Source organism: Mycteria americana, chromosome 3 (genome assembly GCF_035582795.1).
Source record: "Mycteria americana isolate JAX WOST 10 ecotype Jacksonville Zoo and Gardens chromosome 3, USCA_MyAme_1.0, whole genome shotgun sequence".
NCBI classification, from domain to species: domain Eukaryota; kingdom Metazoa; phylum Chordata; class Aves; order Ciconiiformes; family Ciconiidae; genus Mycteria; species Mycteria americana.
The window spans coordinates 55,630,280-55,649,076 of NC_134367.1; the positions used below are offsets into that span (position 1 = coordinate 55,630,280).

Consider the following 18,797-nt stretch of genomic DNA (forward strand, 5'->3'; position numbering starts at 1 on the left):
GTCAGAGTACTTTTCCCGGTCTTGGACTCCTGCAGTCATCTCTATATCCATTTTGTTTGGCTTACATAAAGGGCACTTTAAAGAAGCTGGAAAAGAAGAGTTTAAACTTCCCAGATGAGCACTGTGAAAGGTGTTTTTAGATTGGCATTTTACATGGGGCATGTTCCTGGGCTTGCAAACGGCATAAAAAGTTACTGCCTGCAGGGTGAGATGGAGGGAGTGATTGTATATGTGCACATTAAACCTGTCCCCACGGTGAAATAAAACATTAGGCTAAAGCAGGGAGAAAAGGAAGCAGGTGTGCAGGTACAAGTGCTCAGCTGCCAGATGGCAACTGCTCTAGATTTGCTTGTTTGATCACTTGCAATCATCTGCAACACAGAAATTAAAATGAGAGCAGGAGTAGGAACAAAATCAGCTTGTGTCCTTTGAGTGTATAAAATTTCAGTAACTGATGCTCAGTCTCTTATCATATTTAGAAGGATAAAATCCTTGAAGACCCTTATCCCATTGAAGTCAGTGTGAGTTTTGTCATGGGAATATGAACAAATCCTTAAGAGGCATGCTTCTATCAATCTATAAAATATCTCTTAATAGAACACATTCAGCTATGGTCAAGTACCAACAGCTACACACATATCAAAGTGTATAAAGCTAGAAAGAATCAGAAGTTGTTTAGACAGTGTATGGCACGATACCTTTTGTTTTATATAGCACTCCCACTCTTTGGGCAAAAATATTTATGCAAGAATGCAACCATAGATCCAGGATAAACCAAGAAAGACTTTTATTACCACAATGATTGTGGTGAGCCAATAATGAAAGAGCATGAGGTTAAATAAAAATTCCAAGAAAATTTGTATTATAACCTTTCTATATTTTTCCATTCATGACAACATGTGATGCTGTCCTCATACTTTCTAATAATGCTTTTCTGTAAATGAATTATTCTAGTCTATAAATGCAGCCACATTACTGATTTCATGAACAGCAACCAGCCATACTATAATCACACACTGGGCATTTGTCTTTGGCATCTGAATAGCTACCACATCAAGGCACCTCAAAGCTGACAATTTTTCCAGTCATATTGCAGCTTACCTAAATATTGACTGTTGTTCCAGTCCTGCCTGTACCAAATCTGTCCGCAGCAGACTATTCTTGGATGGATTTCATTTGTTCTCACTTACAAAGATATACATCATTCTTCTAGACTATTGTGTATTTTTCCACTTGACTATCTTGTAATTGCTGTCTTGTAATTCCTCTGTTTTACTTTCTAGTACAGTTTTTATTGTATGCTTACTCATTCTAGCCAGCAGTAAAATTGTATTACCACAGTTCGAATTTCTGTGAAAGGCAGGTTTAAGTTGTAACAGCTGGACGCAGGTATTGTGTGTCCATCCTCACTTTGACACCTTAAATTCAATTATGTTAATACAGAAAACATACTATTGGCAAAACCACCTGCATCTTTGATTTATTAGAGACCTTATTTCTTGTATGCAAAGAGTGAAGGGAATAAACACTGACAGCATTAAATTGGATTCCCTGGCTTATCCTGGGATACTGACGTAAACTGTAGGCCAAAAGTTCTGCATTTTCAGAGAAAACCAGCATCACCTTTAACTACCACAGAGACTTTGGCTGTCTAACCATGGGAAGAGTATGAAGGTAAAAAGAGAAATCCAAAGACAATTTTATATATTTTTTCATACTTTTCCATTATAAGAGAATGTGCAAGCGTATACCCACATTTCATAAATACATTCCTATAAGCAATAATATCAAAGATTACATATTATCAAGTAAATACTATGATTGCAACTTATACATGCAGCTTTGGCAATTGGGTAATTTATACTACTGAAGCACCACGCAATTTCACTGAATCATAGAAATGTTTGGGTTGGAAGGAACCTTTAAAGGTAATCTAGTTACTCTTTTTGGTTTTCTAATGTATTTATGGGATTCCAAAATTATTATCTTATCTACTGGTCTGGCTCTGTCTGTACTAAGCTGTCCCTCTCATGGCAGGATGTTCTTGAATGGATGTCATATGTTCTTACACAGGTGTGCTTCCATGCCTTCCATTACATTAGCTCTTTGTTGCCTACAGAGACTTGGAATTTCCTGCAGCTGAACTCCTATATGAAAATTACGTCTGTTTACAACAAAAGATATTTTTGTATCCAAGTTTGTCCTACATCATTTTTGATGTTACTGTATTCTGTATTCCTTTTTCCATTAGTGGTAACAATACAATTTTTAGAAATTTTACATGTGGAAAAGCCATAAGTAATCCAAATTTCCAACAATTATATGAGCACATAAGAAATTACAGTCCTTTCTCTAAAGATTCTTAAAGTCTTTATGTATACACAGACCTGAAAATTTAAAAGTTTTTAAGTACAGTTACTGATTTATTCTATGCACTAGCCCATAAATTTGTATTTATAAAGGTATAATGCCATTTTCCATAGAATCATATTTATCTCTCTGTACAAATACACCTTATACTCACATATATAATATGTGCGCATACAGATTTTGTTTCATAGCAGCCTTTACCAATGAATACAGATACAGGCAAATTCCTGAAAGATCTGTATATATCTGATATAGTATTATCAGACAGAGTTATGTCTTTGATACTCAAATGGTTTCTGATGCCTGACAATTGCCATTTAAAAAGGAAAAATAAAACCTTATTTCTACTTCTGTTTCTTTTTGCTTATCTTGAGTCTTTATACAGCAGGAAAATTCCTTTTAAAAAGCAATTGTGATGTAGCTATTATTGCTAATATAATTTAAGGTTGATCCTGATAGGGGCATTTTAATGATAAAAATAGAGAGCTCTACTTTGTGTCCTATATCACTATAAATAGTCTGAGACTGGCATTAATTATAGATACATTTTTCCATGCTCAGTTCATATCTTCTAGTAGAAAGGAGGTAATAAAAGAAAGCCCATATAACACATGATATTAACACAAGAATCTGACATTAATGTTCAGATGTCAGTCCAAAAAATAAGTGAACGAGGATTAAAATGTTAAGTCTCATTATTGCAGAATGCATAGAGCTACATGCAAACATGCTGTCATTGCCTTTGGCATATATGGTAATTTAAAGCCTAAAGCTCAAGTGGAACTCCTTACATGTCTGTTTTCTTGGGACTTAATAACCAATCCTGCAGTCTGAAAAGCAAAAGAGCTGTTTGTGTGGCATCTGGTTTCTTCATAAATAGTCAAGGAAGAGTTTTGTTGCTCTGTGGAAGCTGCCTCTACAAACATTTTAAATGTACCATACTTACAAATACAAATTGTTCATGCAGTCTTTTACTTTTTTATTTACTTTCATAAATACTCCATCCTGTTTGGCTAAGTCCCATGTAAGTGGGATTTGAATGGCAGGACTTTCTTCCTTGCAGCTTAGTGAGGGTTTGAGTGGTAACCAGGCTCTTGCCTTCTGTTTTTTCTCATTAAAGAAGTGTTTAATTGACGGTGTAGGGGGAGGGGAAGAGAATTGGAGCAGGGCTGTTGGTGGTGGATTGGAGGTCTACAGAAACCCTCCTGCTCCACAGCCCACCCACCCTGGAGAACAGTGGGAGGATGCCCAGGAGTGCCCACTGCTGTAATGAGCGGTGTGGGTTCGCAGCCACCCCCTGCCAGGCTGCCAGCCACTGCACAGCGGGGCAGGGGCTCAGCCACATCCCCTGACCTCTGCTGTTATCCCTGGAGTTTGGGGGGCTGTAATACTGGCATTGTTCCTGGCTGCTGTCTGAGGATGTGTGTAAGGCAGAGGCTCCTTCTCATCAGTACATGACAAGGTAGAAACGAGCCCTGAGCTTCATGGCACTGTCACCATGTAGAGGAGAGAGTCCTGAGATCAACTAGCTGTTGTTTGCTGATCAGAGGACACCATGCATTTCTTAGTCGTTTTATAGCTCTGCAATTAATAGAGATATTTTCAAAATATGTACCTTAGTACACATCCTTTCTAGTTGGGGTTCTTGATGTAAGCAGGTTTGGATTTTGGCTAGCAAGAGAGAGAATCATTTCCAACAGTAAAATGGGTGCATTCTATACTGTTGTAGTTAATGAACCACAAGCAGATTAGTTACAGAGGAATAAAGAAATGTTTTTTTTTCAAATATTATGCTCGATAAAAAGGTATTATATGACTTCAATAGACCTGAGAGATTGAGCCCTGTAAAGTTTGCATCAACAGAAACAGCAACAGCATTTCAACAGTGCTGTAAGAGATATTCTATAGTCACATAAATATTTCTATCGAAGATATAAATTGCCTTAAATTTGCAGAAGTTCCTGCTAGTAGCTGCAGACGGCCATACAAAAATGGCCTCAGAAAGCCAAGAGCTCTCACTTGATAGAGCATATAGATGACTTGGAATGGCAAAGTGGTCTGTCCAAATACATATGATCTATCCAGAGCATGTTACCATCTGCTTGCTGCAAGAGGTCTCTTTTAAAGCCAGAGCACACCAGGACATCTATCTTGTGGTTTAACCCCAGCCAGCAACTAAGCACCACACAGCCACTTGCTCACTCCCCCCTGGTGGGATGGGGGAGAGAATCAGAAGGGTAAAAGTGAGAAAACTCATGGGTTGAGATAAAGACAGTTTAATAGGTAAAGCAAAAGCCACATGCGCAAGCAAAGCAAAACAAGGAATTAATTCCCTACTTCCCATGGGCAGGCAGGTGTTCAGCCATCTCCAGGAAAGCAGGGCTCCATCACGCATAATGGTTACTTGGGAAGACAAACACCATCACTCCAAACATCCCCCCCTTCCTTCTTCTCCCCCCAGCTTTATACGCTGAGCATGATGCCATATGGTATGGAATAGCCCTTTGGTCAGCTGGGGTCAGCTGTCCCAGCTGTGCCCCCTCCCAGCTTCTTGTGCCCCCCAGCCTACTCACTGGTGGGGTGGGGTGAGAAGCAGAAAAGGCCTTGACTCTGTGTGAGCACTGCTCAGCAATAACAAAAACATCCCTGTATTATCAACACTGTTTCCAGCACAAATCCAAAACATAGCCCCATACTAGCTACTGTGAAGAAAATGAACTATATCCCAGCCAAAACCAGCACATTCTCCACCCCTTATTCCATACCATTTACATCATGTTCAGGTCTCACACTATCCAATACATCCTCATTACCCACCACCCCCTTGCCCCTGCTCTGGCTTGGACTTATCCACAGACCGCAGTCCCTTAAGGGAGTACCTGCTCCAAGTGGAGCCTTATCTATGCGCCACAGTGTCTTCAGGGGTATATCTGCTGCGGCATAGCCTTATCCACAGCCACAGTCCCTTTGAGGTGCACTTGTTCCAGCGTGGCCTTCTGCATGGGCCACAATGCCTTCAGACATATAACTGCTCCAGCATGGCCTTACCCACAGCCACAGTCCCTTCAGACGTAAACCTGCTCCAACATGGCCTTACCCATGGCTGCAGTCCCTCCAGGGGTGTACCTGTTCTGTCGTGGGTTATCCATGGTCACATGCTTTGAGGTGCTCCAGCATGACCTCATGCACATCCACTGATGCTTCAAGGTGTACCTGCTGCAGCATGGACTTAACCACAGCCAGAGATGCTTCAAGGTGTACCTTCTGCAGCGTGGACTTATCCTTGGGCCACCATCCCCTCAGAGGTATACCTGCTGTGGCACAGACATAACCATGGCCATAGACACTTCGAGATGTACCTGCTCTGGCATGGGCTTATCCACGGCCACAGACGCTTCGGGGTGTCCTTCTCCCACGTGGACTCATCCACAGGTGACAGTCCCTTCGACTCGAGTTCACACTGGAGTTCCAGCCTGTCCAGTACAGCAGCACAGAAACAGCAGCGATGCCCTGGCCATCTGCCAGCCCAGGCACATCACCATTGCTGTTATCAAATGTTCCCAGGCACAGCAGAGTAAGACGATAAGCAGTACAGCAGCACAGCAAGCAGCGAAAGCAAAAAGCAGCCACTAACAAGCACTGGACTCTAATATACAGTAAGGCAAGCAAGCCCCATGGCAAGCACAGGAGCCTGCCAATTAATAGCTGAACAGCAATAACAGCTATAAATTCCATCTAGCACACTCCAGTCAAACCTGTTGTTATCTCGAACCCTTCAAGCCCCACGTTGGGTGCCAAAAAGGACTGTCATGGTTTAACCCCAGCAGGCAACAGCTTCAAGCTTGTGTGCTAGATGGCTATCAACATGAATTGCCCATGCTAGCATCTCTGCAACTGCTTCATAGAAACAAAATCTGACAAAAAGTTGAGATATTTCTACAAGAAAATGGCAGTGCAACTGGCTGTGAGAGTACATGATCTCGCATTAACAGTTAATTAATTTCTGATCAGAATGAGAAAAAAGGAGAGATCAAGCATAGCAGGTATCCTTAGTCAGACATTTATGTGGCATGTAAAAGGGCCTGTGTTCACGTCATTCCTTTTCTGCCAGATTTAGGTTTTAATTTTGGACTAACTAACTGAGATTTCCAAAGGATGAGCTTGAAATACAGAGCCAGAGACTAATTCCAGGTTTGATGATTAGGACACCCACATGCAGAGAGGTATTGTAAAGTTTGAGTCCCTGTTTCCATATGAAGTGGAGAGGGTCAGATAAGTGAGATTAAAGCACAAAAACAAAATCATGTCAGCACCAGGATTCAGTCGACTGGAACCATGTTCCAGCAAGGCAGACACAGTACTTCTGCCTGGCTTGCAAAATGGACTTGTGCGCAGTAAGCAAGTGCCAGTGCATGTGCACATGTGTGTTTCTCCCTTATTTCTTTTTTCTGTTTAAGGGCTTCTGTTTAATCCTGATGCAGGATGGGGGAAAATCTGGAATCCCAGAGAAATTCATGAGCTAAAAATAGTTGTTTCCTGCACAATTCTGCTTACAGAAACACTTTTTCCTCCTGAGGCTCACTCCTGGAATTAATCTGGGCTAGCTACCATTCATTTGGGATCTGTTACATATTAAGTGATATTTACAAGTTTACTTTTCATCTGTTTGCCCTTGTTTGGATAATGTTAAAACAGATGAAGATTCAAACTAGGAGATCAAAGAATGCAGAATCACAAATAGAGCACTTGGAAGATTTTTTTGTCGTAACTTTGAAATACGCATTTCCCTGGGCTCTAAACTCCTTGTAGATAGACTGACCAGCAAGGACCTTTCCAACAGCGCTTTAGGTATAATTTGAAATAATTTCTTCTTTTCCATTCTCCCTAAGAGAGTGCTGAACTCAACACACAGGCTTTGCACAAAATTAATTTAGTTTTGCAATTTTAAAAATGTTTTTAATGGAGACTTTACATCTTGTTAGATTTCTAGAAAGCAGCTTTGTTTTCTTTGTTGTCAAGCTGATAGCGCTATAGTAAGAATAAACAGGTCTTTGTGCTCAAAAGAATGGCATTAGAAATTGAATGTTCCTCTCTCAGCCTTCCTATGGCAAGCTCGGTGGTACAAATGGGAGAGGGATGGTCTGCAGTGAAAGTAGCCTCAAGTCAGCAGTCTGTGTCTCTCTCTTTTGTTTTGATGAAGTTGTCAGTGTGGATCTCTAGTTTGTATATTGTTCAGATTGGCAAAAACTGTGTTATTAATAGCAAGAAGTCAAAAGCTGTGCTGCTGCTCCTTGCTGAATTCATTCCTTTTATTGCCTGCAAGCAAATTTAGTTTCTGGCATGATCATAGGCATCATTATCCATCGGAGAGGTGGATAAATAAAGCAATGGGTGGAGATAGGGGTGCAATTCATCTGTAATATTTAATCATAGTACTTTAAGGAACTCTAGAAGATAGTTCTATCTTCTGTTCTATAGTTCTATCTACCCCACCACTACCAAAGGGATGGGTTAGGTGTTCCCTTCCTAACAGATAATTGTCCAGCCTTTTTTTAAAGACGTGCACTTATGAAGATCATACAACCTCCTAGGCAGCTTTTCCAGTGTGTCAATACCCTTAAAATTAGAAACTTTCTTATCATTTCTAATCTAGACTTGCAGAAGCGTAAGCTCACTACTTCTTGACTCATTGACCTTGGTCTCAGGGGACAGATTATTCTTTTATCTTTTTTTTTCCCCAAGCAGGAGCTTTCTACATGTTTGAAGACTGTTATTATTTCTCTCTTAGATTTATCTTTAAGCTGTCAAATAACCCAGTCTTTTCAATTAAGCCTTCCCCCCCACCCACACCCTGACCTCTGACGGTTGCTGTTTGCGGATCATTGCCATTTGGGGTAATTTCTGTGGAACCGCTGGTTTCGGTTCTGTTCTGTCTCTTAAAAGTTTTATCTAAAAATTGTAGAGGATTTCGCAAGGCCCTTCTGCCTTCACGGAGGCCAATAAATAGAGAAAAAGAAAAAAAATAACAGAAAAAATGAACAGCCCAGGAAACAGCAGGGATTTGTCCTCCCAACACCGATGTGTTGATGGTTCTTGGTAACAGAGAGGCTGCAGTGCTTCAGGGTGACAGTGCAGCTCCCCACACCAGGGCATCCTCCTCTACGCCGCCCGCGGTACCCGCCGGGGCACTGGGGGTGATGGTGCTGGCGGGGCTGCGCTCCCGCGGGGTTCCCAGGGAGCGGGGTTCCCGGGGAGCGGGGTTCCTGGGGAGCGGGGTTCCCGGGAAGTGGGGTTCTTGGGGAGCAGGGTTCCCGGGGAGAGGGGTTCTCAGGGAGCGGGGTCCCAGGGGAGCGGGGTTCCTGGGGAGCAGGGTTCTTGGGGAGTGGGGTCCCAGGGGAGCAGCGTTCCAGGGGAGCGGGGTTCCTGGGGAGCGGGGTTCCCGGGGAGCGGGGTCCCTGGGGAGCAAGGCTCTCAGGGAGTGGGGTTCTCGGGGAGCGGGGTTCCCGGGGAGCGGGGTTCTCAGGGAGCGGGGTCCCAGGGGAGCAGGGTTCCTGGGGAGTGGCGTTCTAGGGGAGCGGGGTTCCTGGGGAGCAGGGTCCCAGGGGAGCGGGGTTCCTGGGGAGCGGTGTTCCAGGGGAGCGGGGTTCCTGGGGAGTGGGGTTCTCAGGGAGCGGGTCACAGGGGAGCGGGATTCCTGGGGAGCGGGGTTCCCGGGGAGCGGGGTTCCTGGGGAGCAGGGTTCCCAGGGAGTGGGGTTCTCGGGAAGCGGGGTTCCCAGGGGAGCAGGGTTCCCAGGGAGCAGCGTTCCAGGGGAGCGGGACTCCTGGGGAGTGGGGTTCTCAGGGAGCGCGTTCCCGGGGAGCGGGTTCCCTGCTCGCTAGATGGCACCACCCGCACGTTGTACCGGAGAAACGCCGCCTGAAAGGATGAGTTTCCAGTGAGGGAAGTTGCCCTCTCTCTTTCCAGTACCGTATGGCTGAACTATTTATATGGCAAACAAATATGCATACATGTAGGTTTTGTTTCCTCCAACTGTGCTGGCTTCTTAGAGGTGAGTGAATGCCTTTAGACTGCGTCTCACTGCGGTGTCTAAATGTACCCTCACTCTCTTCTCGTCATTTAAGCTCTTTGGGTCTTATCCTGATGGCCCTTCTTGGTACATCTGCCTGTTAATATTTCTTTAGTACATGGAGACTGGACATACACTTCTGCAGTCTCATCATACTTCACACTTCATAAACCAGGAGCTGGTTTATGAAGCTGTGTAGGCCAGAACCATGAAAAGTACTTGGTATACATGTGATCGGAGAGCGGTGTTAACAGGATAGCTAGTGTGAGATCCCAGGCAAGAAGAGTAAGACTTTCATCATATGTAATAAAATATGATGATAAGCTTAACAGAAGGTGCTACAGCACCTACAGTAGAAGCAGTTATTATTGGGCACTACTTATAAGTTAGAAAAATCATGAGATCACAGAAAACACACGACTCATAACTTGAATTTTCTGGATATATAGGTTAATCATAAAGATGAAAGGTGAATAGCTTGTTACAAATCTCCCTTACTGTCACACTCTTCTGTATTGTCTTTTATTTTCTGATATGTTTTTCTGATACAATTTTAAATGCCTCATTTTACACATAGTTATTCCCCTACCCCATTCTTGTGGTGCTCGTTGCTTGCAGTTTCCCATTGCCCATCAAGTTGTTGAAGTGTGGATGTGGCACCTGTACAGGAATGTTAAGTAGCAAAAAAACCTGGAGTCTGCACGCAGCTCTTGGTCCATCTGGACCCCTTTGGAAAGTTTGCAACTGTAGACCCAGAGGCTGGAATTAACACCGTTTGGTATTGTCAGTGCACACTTCCTTGGGAGAGATAAAAAGATTATTTCTTGTTTTAAGAAAAAATATGTTTTTTCTTTACAATGTGTATACCTCTATATCTCTCTCTCTTTGTATGTGTGTGTGTGTTAGTATGTATGTGTGCATATATGAGGTATATGATGCTACTGCTTCCAGTAAAAATATTTCTCAGAACTTTAACTTCATTCTTACTGCAACAAGTGCCTCAAAGTAGCTGGTGCATTCAAAACTTCAAAAAGAGTTTCGGTTCCTCCCCAGAGCTATTTTAATTTGAGATCTACAGAAAAGGGGATTACCTGTAATGTCTTCTTGGTGGAGCAGTACAGCTGAGCAGGACTTTCAGTTTGTTTATCAGCAGCCTGTAGTCTGGGTGTCATTGTAAAATATCTACGGACTGTATTTTATTTCTTCATTATGCATTTCATTTTCACACCAAACATAACAGTGTGTTTCATGCAAGCCAATGGACTTAAGTAAGCCTCATCAGATGTGTAAATAAAAATGTACTCTAATATTTGACTTCCTGTCAGATTAGGTGCCATCATTTATTTTAGACTACAGATCCCATTTCCCACCTTCTTAACTGTCTTCAGTTGAACAAAACAATTTCCTCCTTCTGTCCTAAATTGTTTTGCACATTTTTTATGATGTGTTTACCAGGGGATATATTTTAAAGGTGTGTGAGTTGACCCCAGGTAGAGTTTAACAGGCATTTAAGTATACAAAGTTTGTTGGGAAAAGAAGGTGTTCAGTGCAAATAGTTACAAAGTATATAGAAGAATAATCTCAAATGTACTTCTATGGCAAAGAGCAAGCCTGTATGACGAATGTGTAAGGATCTGTAGCTTCAGCAATCTGAGTATAGGTGAAGATGGAGACTTCCAGAATATTTATGGTTGTCTCCCTATAAATATTAACACCATGGCAATACTTATATAACAAATGATCCATGTAAATCTTTAACAGGAGGAAAAAATGTGGGTTTTGTTGCTTTGAGTAATCACTATATCACCTTTCTGGCTTTTACTTCCGCATGTAGGTAAGCATGTTGCATGAATCCTATAAGAAGACATCCTTGACCATGGAACAAAACAGATTTTTCCACCTGCAGAATATTCACTTTAGATGGTTCACACATTGCAGTAGGGATTATGAAGTTCTGGAGAATCAGACTGATTTAACTGAGTATGTTTGTCCAACAAATGGTAGTTACCTCTGCATGGGTTTAGTGCTCAGCCCATGGGTTGCAAGAGTGTCATCACAAATTAATTGATCCCATACAGTTTGATAAATCTGGTCTGTTACACTGCAAACTAGCATGGTAATGTAAAGCAAGGAAGTGAATTATTTTGAGAAAGAAATAATTTCCTCTAAAATGTAGCAACAGATCCTGTCCTACCTCCAAAGTACATCCTTCCTGCTTTGTAGTGTACTGTGGAAATGTTGCTATGTTGATGTAAATATTAACATAAAACCAGAAGGAAAAGGACAAATGAGGAACGAAATAAATGCTGTTTCCAAGTTTTGTGTATACAAAACTATGGAAGGTCATTCAAACTACCCACATCTAGACACCTTTCTAACAAATGTTATGTGTTAGCAGTCCTCATGAAGTCAGGCTGCAAGCTTTGCCACGTACCACGTGCTTCTCATGACTGTTTTTAATTTGTGTTGTTACCCTTTACTGAAGGAAGGGATCTGCAAGCATGGGATGAGACAGGGCAAGGATTGCAGAGTAGGGCTAACTCTGGCAGTGGGAGCAGTTGTACCAGCAAGGTAGAAGTGGTCTGGGCTTGTCTCAGCGATTTGGGTACGCTAATAAGAACAGATAACATATGAAAATAGCCTGGCTTTCTCTTCCAGTGTCCATGGACTTCAGCAAGAAGCAAGAATAACTCTACATGCAAAAAAACCATGCAAGGATCTGGCTGTGGCATTGCACTCCTGGGAGCCTTGACCATTCTGCAGCCAGGACACTGCTGATGCAATGGGACATGAGGCAGGACTAGGAAGCAAGAGGGTGAAGATTAGGGGCAGACTGAATGGGGTTGTTCTTTCAGATAGGAAGGGAGGGGCAGCCAGGAAATGGTGCTTTTTAAGCTTGCTTGAAAGGCTTTTGCGAAAGAGTAGTTAACAAGCTATGTTTTCAAAAAAAGATACATCCTCACCTTGAAGCTGACTTTGGTTAGGGCCAGCCCTGAAACCTGCAGCCTTGAGGTTCTGGGCTGGCCATCATAAGTCTTCGGTCCACTATGAAACGCAGATAGTGGAGTGGGGGGTGTGATGTGCAACTAAGAGATGGCAGAGCAGCAATAGCCTGTAATTTTGACGTCATGAGTTCCATTTAAATATAGCTAAAGGTCCTGTGCTGTTCCTGACAGCCTTTGGCATGGGAATCTCACGTCGGAAACGTGACGGTGGGAGGGAGTGTGGTGGTTCCTGCCTTGTTGTATCAGACCAGAAGAAACAACAGCTGCTCTTGGCTTCCTTAGAAGAATTTCTAGTTGTTCAGCCTCCTTTTAGTTTGAGACCTATCTTTAGCTACCAAAGCATTTTAATTTTTGCAGTAAGCTTCTCGTAGCCCACAGGAGTAGAAAATGAGTAGAAGAGGAAGTGACCCATGAAATATTTGCAGAGGTGATGTTTTGTGTGTGTTCTGCTGAAGTGTTTCGTTCGGTATATTAAATATTTATATAGCCCTGCAGTCACTATTAATCCAAGTAGTCAAGTTTTCCCTAGCCCACCACAGATCCTTACCTTCTAGTCACCCCCTTGAAATTAATCAAGGTGAACACAGAGTTGTCACCACTGGAAAATGGTTTATTATTTTTGAAAATAAGATCTATTTCTGCCTGACCAGAGCTGGATTGTGCTAAAAATATTGTGAAGGTTAATGTTACATGAGCTGTAAATACTTTCTTTAACAGATACGCAGGTAAAAGAGGCACGTGGAGGATCAGATGATCCTGTATGTCCATTAGTAATATGCGATTTGCTCAAAACTGCAGTGCCACATGCAAAGCATTTACTTTGTAATCATAAAAATCCTTACTTTTCTGAGAACATAGGAGGAAAAATTTTCCCTTTAATTTGATTTGACATACTGATACATGTTTGTTATCTATGGGTATGAATTATTAATAGAATACAATTTATTCTTAATACTGGTCTATTTTTCATTTCTCTTTGTGTTACCTAGCTCCTCTCTTCTGTCTGATTTCTGTCATTTTTTTCCCTTTTCTTTCACATTCTGTTCCACTTGCACATCCAAGAGTAATTTGAAAGATGCTCTGCTCTGTAGGCAGCCACCCGTATATCCAGGCACACAACCTAATTATTAGCTTCAACAAGCAGAGGTTCATCATACTGCCAAGTTCAGCCTCGTGATGGGCAGCGACTCATCGAGGTGTCATTCTGAATTTCTGGTCTCCACCAGCCAACCCACGCATACTCCTTTTTTTTCCCTTCTCTCCTCCCAGAAATGTTGCTTCTATCTTTTTCTCAGGTGAGAATGAGAGATTTGGTACCATAATACTAACATCTTCATTGTCTCCAAACTCGGTATCCTCTTTTCATGTCTGCTTCTAGTTAACTAAGAGGTGTAAATAGCTAGTACTCTTCCTGCCTGAGCTGGACCAGGATCCTTAACCCTTTGGTCTCTTAAGAGACTTCAGAGTCTTAGGTAAGGAATTGAGACAATCACAGAGAACATAAAAATACAGAATATTTTACATCTGTCACACTTCTTTTTTGCTCTTATGACATTTGCCTCTTCCTAACCTGCTATCTTCCTGGACTGTCATCCTTTTATTCTTTTTTTAAACGTCTTTATCTCCTGGGGGAAGGAGAGGGATGATTTATCTCTTCCTGCTGCTCCCTGTTCCTGATATCTGCCTGAACCCAGGCCTCCAGAATGTAACCATATTTTCCCCTATCATCCCTGCTTCATGCTTCACTCTGCTTTCTTATCTTACTTTATGTTAACATTTCCTTCCCTCTGTCTCTCATTTTGCTTCTGCTGCTCCTACTAGAATACACACTTGAGCTGAAATAAAAGGAAATGAAAGATGACTTGTCTAATGTAATTTTAACCATCACCCGCTTTCTCCTCTACTTGCTTTCAGTAGATGAAATGTAAATTCTTTTGCAAAATCTTCTGTAATGAAGGTATTTTTCTTGTGTTTCTGTTGAATGCTCATGTTAGTTGTTGGATATGTTTGTTTAGACGAGAGAAGAAGCCAGTAACATTGGTCAAAGAAGTGTCTCTCTGTTCACTCTAAAAACCTGAAGTGCTGTAAGACCACAATGGAAAGCAACGTACAATGAATATAGTTGTCTGCATCATCATTGATAGAAAGACGTCATTTCAGCTCTACTCTGTTTATCAAATTAATAACTGTTACCTACAAGCCTGCATTCAGACAAAAATTAGGGAAGAGGTATAAGTTCTTACTCATTTCAACGCTGCAGAGAATGGCTCTGGGTATTGGTATTGATAGCTAAGCTATCAAATTGCCTTTGAATTTAAAAGAGAGAAAAGTCACATTCCCAAATACTACTTTCATTGTAAGAGATGGTTAGTTGTTAAAGCCACTACATACAAGCTACAAATTGGCAGCTGAAAGTTTATTTTTCATGGCTGAATTCTAGAGATTTTTTTAGCCTCATGCCTCTCGGCTTAGCTAAATCGTATAAATAGCAGATAAATTCTTTTTAATTCAATCAAGTAGGTGCCCCTTAGAAACAGTGACAATACTGAAAAATACACTGTGTTCCTGTGTTTTAGTTCTGGACTGAAACCTTGCCAGAAACATGCCTCTTGAACATTTGCCTTTTTTATAATCCAAATAACAGTTAAGGGATGAAAACTGCAGTGTCCTGGCAGTGCAGATTTACAGACGTTGAGTCCAAAGGAGTCCAGAGCCAGTGGGGTGTAAACTGACCCTGCCAAAGAGAAGTGGTGTGTAATAAAGAGCACAAGAGAAATCCACAATTATTTTTTCCCCAGACAGAGGTATTATATTAGAACATCAAACTGCATACTTCAATAAAGTAATTTTGCAACTGTAGTAGAGGAGGGCGGTTGGATTAAAGACTGGATTATTGTCTGTGCTGGAGGACTTCTGCCAGTCACGGCAAGCATTGTACAGGCTCTTTCTGAGTTTGGTCTGGGGGTTCTGCATTTCCAGCTACACATAATTCCCATCACACTTGCTATCACAGCTGTATTACAAGCAATTAAACTGTAAGGCAAGACGATGCAAAGAACATCTTGATCAAATTACAATGTCAGATGAGACAAGAAAAAACAAACCCCAAATTGGACACTAAGGGAACTTCTGATAATATACATAGAGGAAATTATAATGCTTTGAAAATGCAACAGGATGTAGATCGGATAAGAGGCTCTGGTAGGACTTTAATACGTGGCAGTTCTAGACAACTCATTTTAATTGCTTATATTTCTATCTTCTGCTTAAAAAGGAAATATATTTTTCTGAAAGGATACTTAATGGACTGCAAAGGCAATTATTATTTTTGAAAGTGTATTTGGAAGATTATTATAAACCCCTACAGAGGCTAGTTGCTAATTTGCTATCCCAGGCTGTATTTCAGAGATTTCAGATAAACTCCAAGTTGTTTAGTAACAAGAATGGAAATTGAAAAACTGCATTTGCTCCATGGCAGCATACATGTAATAAATTACAAAGTTGTGCATAAAATGCTTAGACGTTTGCTTTCCTGCTCCACATCATTGGATTAAGTTTTCTCGTACAATCACAGGGGGTGAATATATTGATTTTTATGTTAATTGTCACGGTCTTCTTGTTTCCATTTTTTTTATGAAATGCTTTCTTGTATTTTGAGAAAGTGTTCACACTGCCAAAGAGCCAGAGGTTACTAGTGTAGGCTTTGGCATGCATGCAGATACATGAAAACAATAGAGACATTCACGGTGAAAGTTGGGACATTTGTTTTGTAATTGTTGTTTTGCTTTCACTGATTTGTGGGTACACATTAATATATGTCAATGTCTGTATAGCCATATGTTAAGTGATATTCCTAAAACAGAGAGATAAAAATGTAGAGATTTTATTTTAGGCACTGTACAGATAGCAAACTGTCAGTTGTAGATCTGGTGGTGACCACAAGTTCCCCATTTTGATACAGTGAATTTGTGGACCAGCAAAGCTTCTCTAAAGTGTGCTTATAGTTCTATTTTTAAGTGTATTTTGAAATTTGGATGGTCCATAAGCATTATCAGGAAGGTACTGCAGGCTAGAGACATTTCTTATTTCTCAAGAATGGTGTTTGTCTGAAGAATACTTTTTTGTTTTTCAAGAACAGAGCTGTATGACAGTTGCATAAAATCACTCATTACCATTAATTCACTTTCTCCTTTCCTTTGTTGGCTCCGGTAAAATTAGTTCTTTTCTGATTTCTCACTCACTCTTCGCTCAATAGAATTTTCTTATTATTTTTATGGTTTTCCTGCTTTAGAAAAACAAAGTGCAGCATATGGCATAGTTGTAATATATACCCTTGGAAAAAATGCTTCATTTCTCACTGTCAGATCATTCCATTTGATTGTGGAGGCTTGACATGATGCTATTTCTCCATCACACGTTAAAACTTCCACAACTCTTTTTTGTGTCTGTGGCTCTGCTGTCCTCCTCAAAACTGGCTCTTGGCCTGGGATAATGAGCAAGGTTTTCAGCTTTTATTTTGTTTGGCTTTCAATAAAATCTTGCAAGCTTTGGTGGTTAAACTCCTATACAGGTATGAGTATATATTGGACCAAGCTGTCTCCAGCAGATGCCATAGTATGTTAGGAATTAAGTTAATCTCTACTCTCCCAGGCCATGTTGGCCTAATTACAGTAGAGTGTGCTTTAATGAGGGTTCTTCTAAGGTACCTCTGCCTGATATGGCAAACAGCCCAGAGGCAAACTTCAGATCCCAGTGTCAAGAACTGATTCATTGCTTGTCTGCAATTAACAGTTGGGCTTCAGGGTCTGGATAGAAAACTACAATAAGACTCTCTTTCAGCTCATATGTTGAATCCAGAGTTGTTGACCTTTTCCAATGCAGATGTAACTCAAAGGCCAAATATCATAGATTTATCACGTAGCAGATACTGCATAGAGTATGGACAAAGAAGACAGTGTTGATTAAATTTACTCAAAGTCTTTAAATTAGTTGCACATCAAAGAATGGTCAATGGAGGGTGGAAGGCATTTGGTAAGGAAAGAAAAACAAAGAGTGTCCAACAGTAAAGTTCATAAAGAGTGATAGATTACTGTATACGTAAATGAACTTTGCCATCTTTCTTTTAATTGTTTGAACCTGTGAGAGCTAATACAAAGCCTGCTTTGTTTGTGTCCCCCTTCATTCTCACGTAATGTTGTGCGTTTTCCAAAACAACAAAGAAGAAAAATTGTCATAGCATAGCATATAAAATATAATTACTAATGATAATACTGAAAAAAATAATGCAGCTTCTGCTCCTAAAAACTATATTACTCATCACAAACAATATTCACACCCCAGGAAAGAGGGGGGGAAAACATTACAGAAAACCTTCTTCGTAAATCTGCTTCATTTAATCAAAAAAATCATTAGTCTTGGCTAGCTCTCAAGGCTAGCTCTCAATGCAAATGTCATGGCAGCCCATAATGATGGCTGCAGGAACAGGCTCATATTCCCCTGGTACGGGCTGTTACACAGCCTGACCTAAATACTATGAAGAACTGGAACAGTGACCTGGTTATGAGTTGGGAGATTTTGTTTCTCTTCTCAGATATAGTAGTCCGCTCTGTAGCTTTTGGGAAGAAATCTGTCAAGTCACAGTACAGAATAAGACATTTTTGCCTCCTGTCTAGTTGCAGTGATAACAGCCAATTCAAAACTTCTCTTGGGAGACTCTTTTCCTGCCGTTTGTAGATGTTTGAATGTGTAATTTATGAAATAGTGTTATGTTTAGCACCCAGCATCTTTCAGTCTTTCTTTGATACTACTGTTTCAAACATACATGTTCTCTTTCATTAAATAGCTAAAGTTCAAGTGGTTTAAATCTTATTTTTTCAAACTAGAGAATAGCATTACTCACATACCAGAAGGCTAAGTAATGTCTGGGATTTATTAAATCATTTAGAAAGTTGACCACAGACAGTTGCATATAGAACAAATGCTGGAAGAAAAATAATCTTCTATGATGATGTTCATTACACTATAACACACACAAACTGAGAGCCAAATAGTTGGTATCATTTCTGTCTCTACAATTATTGTATTTCTTTTTAGACCTTTAACTAGCTTGACATTTTTGGTTATAGAGGGTTTGAGCACAGAGGAAATATGTAGTCTTAGATCATAAGACTGACAAAAAAAGGTAAGTTTAATGTTAATTTGGCATCTTGGTAAAGCAGCTGTGGGTTATAACAAGGTAAATATTTATTGGTGACTTTAATGAATTGGTAACTTTTACTGCCAACTTAGTGTTATTGCACACTTTTTTAAATCTTACATTCCAAGTGTATTTGCAAATTTCTATTGCTGTTTTG

General features: G+C 40.8%; 1 protein-coding gene across 2 annotated transcripts in view; it reads left to right on the forward strand.

Moving 5' to 3' along the window:
* The window catches only part of NT5DC1 (5'-nucleotidase domain containing 1), a 159,149-nt gene that overhangs the window by 86,869 nt on the left and 53,483 nt on the right, over window positions 1-18,797 (forward strand). The window lies entirely within an intron of this gene.